Source organism: Aptenodytes patagonicus, chromosome 2 (assembly GCF_965638725.1).
Source record: "Aptenodytes patagonicus chromosome 2, bAptPat1.pri.cur, whole genome shotgun sequence".
NCBI lineage: Eukaryota > Metazoa > Chordata > Aves > Sphenisciformes > Spheniscidae > Aptenodytes > Aptenodytes patagonicus.
In genome coordinates this window covers 64,824,920-64,834,098 of record NC_134950.1, presented here as the reverse complement: position 1 = coordinate 64,834,098, position 9,179 = coordinate 64,824,920, and positions in this window count along the sequence as shown.

Below are 9,179 nucleotides of genomic sequence, written 5' to 3'. Positions count from 1 at the left end.
ATGTTTTTTGAGACGGGATGAACAGCACTGTAGGCAGCATGTAAGAATGTGCATTCCAACAAAGTTGCCTATTTTGTTCTTTTTTCTATTCCTGATCATGGCTAACACTCATTTTGCCTTTTTGCCTGCTGAAAATTCTCTCTGATATTTTCAGAGCTACCCACAGAAACTTCAAGAGCTCTTTCATTCATCATAATAGAGTCTGTTATTGTGAGTATGTCACTGGGTGATTTTTTTTTAAATTAATTACCTTGTATTATCTCATTTGAGTTAATCTGCCACTTTATCTTCCAGTTTCTTGAGGCTTCATCCAAATATTATAAGGTCCTTTTGTAATACTTCACATTCAGCTTTGACTCTTCTGCATGATTTTGTATTCTCAGAAAACTATATCACATCTTTGCTCATCTAATTTTCAGATTTATTTGTGAACATATTTAACGCAGAGACCCAAAAAGGTTCCTCTGAGAAATCCCTGTGATTGTGAAAACTGGCTGTTTATTCCTGTATTTTGTTTCCTACCATGGGAAAATCTTACCTGGTATCTCTGACATCCTAGTTTATTTAGGAACTTTTGCATAGAATATACTGAAAAGTCAAGAATGGTCTATTAACCAAATTGCCTTTTATTTTCTCACAAGTTTATTGCTGTCTTGGAGAACTCTGGTGGATATATCAGACATGGCTTTCTTCTACAAAAGCTATGTTGATTCTGTGTAGCATGCAGTATTTATCCTCAGGTCACCTTTTCCTCTTGTTTCTACCATTTCGCCCACTGTGGAGCTCAGGCTGATCTCTAGGTATCCAGATCATTATCCAGTTTTCTTTCACAAGCTGACATTGCTACTGTCACCTTTTATTCCTCTGGCACCAATTCCAGTTTAAGCAGTACTTTAAACTAACCCATAAAGAATAGTTCCAGAGAGGGAACAGCTTCACCTCCTCTGTGATGAAAACCAATACATAGAATTTATCTACTTATTTTTCTGATAAAACTTTATTTTTCTTGCATATTGTCTATATATTGTCTGTATCTGCCTTACATATATGCCTTATATATCTTCCCTGTCAGGTTTTCATTAAACTATGAAGCAATGGAAACTAAATGAACACATTCCCTTTTCCACTACATCATGTATTTCTGATTCCGAAAGTAGTACAAAATCCAATGCTAATCCTGTTAAAATTTTCATCTTATAACTCAGAATGTGAATGTGGCTTGTGGTGGATTTTTTTGGCAAATACAGCATTTCATTACATGAAACGTTATATGTTTATTCAGTTCAGATCTACTGTGGAAATAAAACATGATCAATAGGATTTTTTTAATTGAAATTATTTATTTTGCAAGGGTAAAGTGATGAAATTGGGTCCATTTTTTAAAGTGCATTTCAAAGAAAAGGACTATAAATTTTGTAACACAGTAGTCATCATACAAGAGGATGAGCAGACTATAACTCTCAGAGCATTCTTGAACTAACTTTTGCATGTTCTCAGAAACGTTATCACCTGTAATGTCTCCCTTTCTGTATGGCAGATGAGTTTCTAGATATTTTGAAAATGAACTGGTATGATTTATGAGGATTATTCCTTTATTATTTTCACAGATGCCATCATCTGGCTGTTCCTGAGATTTATGAGAAAATTTAGGGATTATCTGGGAATTATTTAGATTCCAGCAAGCATGTTCTCATCACAGGCCCTTGTGCTAGACTATGCCTTAATATTATATGCTGTGGATAAAGCACAAAGAGCTTTGTGCTTACTTTATAATTTATCTTTTTTCTTGCATATTAAAGCTTTATGCAGAAGTGGGCTATGAGAACCAAACTCTGATTAGAAGCAGCAACCAAAATGAGAAAGGTGAGCAATAGTGAAGGGCATTGTCTTAAGTGCTGTACTAAGCAGCCAGGATGGAAATGAGGAAGGAATACTTGGCACCTCAAATGTCTCAGGTATGTGGTGCTATATTATATCCTATACCACAAACAGCATAAATGGTGTAACAGAACTAAAACTGCAATGTTTTCCATAAACCACTGAGAAATCGCTTAAAGTATCCCATATATAAGCTTGCAGGGGCAGTAGTTTGGCAAAGAGTTCCTCTGCAGATAGTTTGGAGAGAGGGACTGTGAGTGTTAAACTTGCAATTTATGTTTTGGGATATCTTTTTTTTGTACTCTTCTTCCGTGATCTCTGTTTGAGCCAAAGACTAAACTGATCATAATGTTTAAGTGCAAAATCTAGTTCCCTTAATGGGGGAGTAAGCTTCAACTGAGCAACACCACTGCACCCAGAGCAGTGTAAGCCCAGAGTCTCATGATGCTTAAACAGACTCAGCTGGCCCATGGCATTTTGTCAGTATATGGTGGATTTGCATCCAGAAAGATTTGGGTTGGATATTAGCATAACTGTTTGTAATAATAGGGTTACTGAAGCATGGAAAGAAATTACCCGTCGAGACTTTGTTATCTCCTTCACTAGAGATTTTTAAGGACCGGCTACACAAACATGTATCAGGAATGACAAAGATATAGTTCATCTTGCCTTGTGCCAGGGAATTCAGTGACCTCTTAAAGTCCCTCTCAGCTTTATTTTCCTATGATTCTATGAAGATTTGAAAATAAATATAATAAAAGCTTTGAGATGCTCACAGACTGCAGTAATGGAGCCATATAATGTTTTGAATAGATGACACCAAGGCTGTTTTCCTGGGACTTTTGCCAGGTAAGTGATTTTGAAAAACAGCTTTTGTGAACACTTATACTACTGAATCCCTCAATTTATTTCCAGTGAACCCTTTATTCTTTAATCCGTATGAATAAATTAGTCATCTGAACAGAAGTGAACACATTCTGATTGTTAGGAATTGATTAGTATGCTATAAATGCTAACATTTACATTTAGTAAATACCTCTATAAAGAACATTTCTCTGATTTAGTCCATTTCCTTTTTGATCTTTGGAGACCTCTTTCAATTCTGATCGCTGTGCAGGTCATCTGATTAGGATGCAGATCTCAGAAGGTTGTATGAGTCTTTTCTAGCTTTCAAGCCTTTTAGTATTGTCAATGGAAAAAAAAGTCAAGTTTTCTGGGGTCAAAGGCTCATTTTGGTATAAATTTTAAAGTTGTGTTAATTACTGCAATGTAATTTAGTTATGGCAATATGTATAAAATTGAAAATTACCTTAAAAAGTACCTAAAAACATAAATATAATATACATTCAGAAGTTAGGTATGCTATAAGTGAGATTATTTGATATCCTAATAATATCCCTTATTTGTATAACAATAACATAGACCCTAATTAATTTATCACAATCTTTTTTTTTTCTAAAAAGATTTTTTTTCCCACAAGAGCGAAGCAATAGCACCATCTAGAAGAAGTATACTTTCAGTTATGCATTAGTCTTTTCCTGTCTCTCTTTTTCCTCTTTCCTTCCTACTGGGTGGAAGATAGCCTTAATGTGCTCTCAGCCTCCTAATTTGGTCAAATTTGGGCAGACTTTTATTACTTTTATTATTTGTATAAAGCATGAGAAATGTAACTTAAATTCATATCTCTGTATGTAGAATAAGGTCTCTATAAAATTTTTCAGTGAAATAATTGTCATAAAGATAAAGAATTATTTAGCATAATTTTTTTTCGTTTACATCGGACAGAAATGGCTGAACCATTCTTGACAGTTTTCCAAAGTATGAAGATAGAATCAGATACTTGGCAGAAAAAGCCTACACAAATTGATAAAGCTTAGAAAAATATAAGAAACTGGGAATGGACCTTAAAATTGAAAATGCTGAAAAACTTGAGATAAGCCTTGATACACCATCCAGGATATGTGCTCATATCAGTAACACTGGGCCAATATTAACATGTCACATGACAATAGTGTAGCTTGCAAAAAATTCCATCTCATATAATACCACGATAATCCTGATAAAATTTTCTCCCATAAAAAAGATTATGACATAAAATTTTATCTGTAGGCAAAGAACAGTTACTCAAGTGTGCAGTACATCAAAAGCAAGTTTCACTGATCCTGGATCAGTGAATGGCCAACTAACTGAATGGTTAATCTCATCCTCTGAGCAGAGAATGAATGATTGAACATCCCTCTCTGGGTACCTCTGCTGGTAATGTAAATTCAGGAGCCAAATTAAAAACTGCTCTTGGTATGGATATTTATGCTTTACATTTGGAGTTTCAGTCTCTAATTCTGCAGTTGACCCTACCTGACACCTGAGCTGAAGAAGCCTCATGGACTGTCCAACACAGTTTTTGTGTTGCACCAATTAGTGTGACTAACACCATTTGAGTATTTGATATCTCATTGTCTTGAGTACGCAGTGGAATGCTTTGCTTTGGTTTTTCTACCTTGCAAACATATTATCTTATATTTTGGAAGCGCTAGGATTTTTTTCAGTGTAGCAGTTTGACGGAAGAGAGTTGTTTGGTGGTTTTTTTTTTTTTTTATTAAAACATAATGACTCGTTGAAGTGAAACTTATTGTGGCAATGAGATAGTTTCAAGAAAATATCTTTTGGGAAAAGTTTCTTCTGTCCAGCATTGGATTTTCCAGGAAAAGTAAATAAATAAAACAAAAGGCCATGGTCAACATCTTGATAATTATTGAGGATGCAGCACCCCTAGATTACATCTGTAGTCTGAATCAGGGAAAAAAAAACTTGAACCAAGATTTCTCAGACTCCAGATGCAGGTTTCCTGTCCAACTCTTTAAAAGTGTGTTAGAGAGGACAAAGTCAAAGAGAGAAACCTTGTAGCTGGGAAGAAAGGGGAGTATTTTTCTGTCTTTTGCTTCATAGTGATGATAAAACCTTGCATCAGTTTCTTAAACTTTATCTGATGCTCTTACAGGCTAGACCTATAATCTACAACAAACTTTTGATTTTTTTTTTTTTTTTACTAGAAGGGTAAGCCTGTTGTCTGTGTCTTCTTCCTAAAAATTTGAATTAATCTTTTAGTTTCCCTGGGCCCTGGCCATAAAGTAGCAATTGAATTAGAAATTATAGGGAAAGTCAGGTATCATGGAGAGGGAAGGACAAGCCTAGTCTGATGTTCTTGTCAAAAATATGTGCCTTTTAAATCTTCTTGCACAAGCTGGAATTTTCTCCACATGGGAAGTTTTGTGGTGACGCTTATTGCATTACTGCAGTTCAACTACAAGGTGAGATAAGCATGACAGGCATAAGTAATAAAGCATATGTTGTGCAAAGGAGCTTTGTATATGGATACCTGAGCTAACCCCAAGCAGTGCCGATACAATCATGTGGCACACACAGTGTCCTGTTCCAGAAAATAAACCGTGTTTCCCATGGGTGCCTTCTTCAGACCATGGTGATTATCCTGTTGGGGATTCCTGTTTGGCAGCAAGCGGGATCAGTGTTAGTTTGGGAGCAGCCATGCTATGCTTCATGGCACACTGCAGACATACCTGCTGAGACTTTCACTGCTTCATGGGGAGACAGAATCGCCAAACGGGAGACTGTAAAAGTGTAGTAGAAACCAAACTGCCTAAAACTCAAGTTTCTTCACATGTAGAGTGCCTTCCTTGTGTATAACCTAAATTTTGGACAACCTGGAGAAGTTGTAAATTTACAAAGCATAGAAAGCACTACTCCAGAGCTTCAGATGAGAAGTGTTTTGGACCTTACGTCTTCTGTGGACTTATAGGTGGCAATTGTCGTAACTGCACAGCTGAGGTCTGGCATCTTATGCAATATAAATATGGTGAAAAGACCTATTATGTACCAGTTGGTTTTCCTACTCAGCATAAGTTGGAAGAGAATCAATACGAAAAATATGGTATATGATCTCTCTAACTTTTGATTTTTTTCTTTTGAGTCAGTTTATAAATAGCAGGAACAGGACATATGCCTTTAATATATTTCAACTTACATTTAAAATGTATGAAAAGTAATTGATTTAGACTTTTTTATTTAATGTTCTAAGTACAAAGAAGCAGGACATTAGTATTTATTGTTTTTTTAATTAAAATACTAGTTTACTCTAAGCCCTGGAATTAATTACTTTTTTAATTGCTTCTCTGCTTAACTAATAATATTTGGCAGTTTTAAAATAGAATAGCTAAACTTGAGGCCATTCATTTTAGAAAGCTGATGCAGAATACACTGAGTAAGCTGAACTGTAATTTAAAAAACTGTCATGTGCAAGTGCATACTCTTTGTTTAACTATGAAGACCTCTGTGAAAATTTGCATATGCACACTGTGAATGAAAGGCCATTCAAAAGATGGAAATCAAAGCTAATTTTAGCATTACTGACCTAATGATACTAAATTTTGCCCTAGCTATGACTTTAGATATAAGCTGATCATTTTTCCATGAGCCCAACCCTTGGAAAGAAATAGTTTGCATTTTACGGGAATTATGTACTAAAAATGCTGGGGTTTGACATATTTTTCTTAACTATGAAGAAGTGTTATAGTACTTAAATGACAGGACTCGCATTTTAAACTAGAAATTGAGAAAAGTTTTCACCTAGTAACAACTTAACTGATGTAAATAATAGTCAAGGAAGGACTCTATATTTATAGTTATTTTCTTGGAGAAATTACAACCTTAATACCTACTAACACTTTGTCTCAAAGCATAATACAATCATTTTGCCTCATTTAGAATATTTTGAGGCCAGTCTCCTAAAAGTAAAACCCCCATGTATGCAGACCAAGAAAAACACCCCAGATAACTTCAGGCGTTAATAAAGTAGGCTCCTACATAAGGCAGCTGACTTCTGGAAGCAGTAAAAAGACCCAAGTAAGGACAGACGTGGCATCAGTGTATCCTGTCCCATTATAGACAGGGACTGGCTTTGTGAACCACGTGTGATGCTGTGGTAGTTTGACCCCAGTAAGCAGCTCAGCCCCACACAGCCACTCGCTCACTCCCCCCCGCGGTGGGATGGGGGAGAGAATCGAAAGGTAAAAATGAGAAAAATTGTGGGTTGAGATAAAGACAGTGTAATAGGTAAAGCAAAAGCTGCTCATGCAAGCAAAGCAAATAAGGAATTCATTCACTACTTCCCATGGGCAGGCAGGTGTTCAGCCATCTCCAGGAAAGCAGGGCTCCATCACGCGTAATGATTATGTGGGAAAACAAATGCCATAGCTCTGAACATCCCTCCCTTCCTCTTTCTTCTTCCCCACAGTTTTTATTGCTGAGCATGATGTCATATGGCATGGAATATCCCTTTGGTCAGTTGGGGTCAGCTGTCCTGGCTGTGTCCCCTCCCAACTTCTTGTGCCCCCCCAGCCTACTCGCTGGTGGGGTGGTGCGAGAAGCAGAAAAGGCCTTGACTCTGTGTCAGAACTGCTCAGCAATAATGAAAACATCCCTGTGTTATCGACACTGTTTTAGTCACAAATCCAAAACAACACCATACTAGCTACTAGGAAGAAAATTAACTCTATACCACCCAAAACCAGTATAGGTACACAGGCAATAGTCTCTTCCAGACATTTGGGGTGCTAACGAACACTCCCTGCAGCAGCAGTTGCCAGCACCACTTGTGTAGTTTCTGCTGGGGCAGTGACTCTTTGGAGTACTTTTCATGTTCTGCCCAGGTCAACTGTCCCCATTTTGGGGATGCTACCACTTGAATTTGCTTGTATTGCTGAGAACCTCAGTGTGATTCTCTTTTCAGTCATGGTCACTGTGTTTAAAACTCAAACACCTCCTGGAGGGTGTAAGCTGGGTGATATGATCCTGAATGAATTCTACCCTGGTGGAGGTTGTCTCTGAGTACTTCTGTCATGTGAATTCAGGTCCTCAGAAGTATTTAGATTTCTACTGCCAGATGTTGATCTGATATTTAATAGCGGAGCTTCCTGAATTTTTAAGTATTTGTAATGAAGCAGTTTTACCCAAGAAGGGTTAAGTCTGCAACGTTATCCGTTAATATCCAAGTATCTCCATTAGGAGTATGTCACACATGCCTTCATACATGTACTCTTTCCGTCCCCTGCCAACCTTCCCTTTTCTCCCCACCTCAATTAGATTAAGAACAGAACAATACAATGAAAGTCTAAACTACGTGTTAATCTAGAAGCTCGTAGTTAAAATAGGACTTCATTTGGACTGATAAATGTCTATCCAACGTCCTCAGTGAAATTTTGTTGATTTACACCTGCTGACCAAGCTAGGCTTCTGCTTCTAATTCAGTGTTCCAGTATAACTCTTCCTCTGTTACTGTCATCTCAATCTAGTTTTCAGTACATCATTTATTTGCTTGTAGCTTTGCTGTATATGCTACATATATAACTCGTGTGCTAGCTATAGCAAAGATGCTGACTGGGCAGTTAGCAAATTGCATGCAGCATTCAAATTCCTTTTCTCTAGGAGATTATAAATAAATGCCCTTTTTGAACCAGGTCTGGAGTAATGAATAATTTCATGGTATCTAACAATAACTAATTTGAGTCCAAAATGTGTGACCTGCCACTGCCTCTCTTACTCTCTCACAAGGATGAAAAGTTTGGTAAGACAGCACGATGCATGCTCTTCTTTCCATGGCATGATATTACAAACATTCAATTAAATAATAAAGACAACCTACCCTGCCTCCTTAGTGTAAAAAGGAGTATTTGTCTTAAAATGTAAACTGAGTCCTATTAACAATCCCCTGGAAAAATGCATTTAATCACAGCATTCCATGGGAATACTAATGAAATAAAAATTAGTTGAACTTTCCAATTAATCCTTTCAGGATTCCATACCATTAGGTAGGAGAAACAGTGCTGTTTTGTCTTAATAAAGAGGTCATTTGTTTTGTCAACGCCAAAGAGAATATTTAATGAGCTTCAGAAAAACATGCAAGTGTCTTTATAACTAAATTAAACTTTGCCTTAATGCAATGAAGAACAAGTACATACAGTCCCTACATATGTCACATTATTTTTAAATACAGTTTTGAGGTGGGACACCCATTTGGTATTTGAATATATTTACCCTAAATACAGTTATAGGAAAAAGAGTGCAGGGAAAGCTGCAATGGGATGGTTCAGAGGTAAGTGCAGATGAATCAGCTAATAGTTAATGTTACCAGAACACGGCTATGCCCTCTACTTTATCTGCATATTGTGCTGAGGTCTTAATGGCATCAATCATTAGGCTATAATTTATTACCACAATAGTTATCTGTC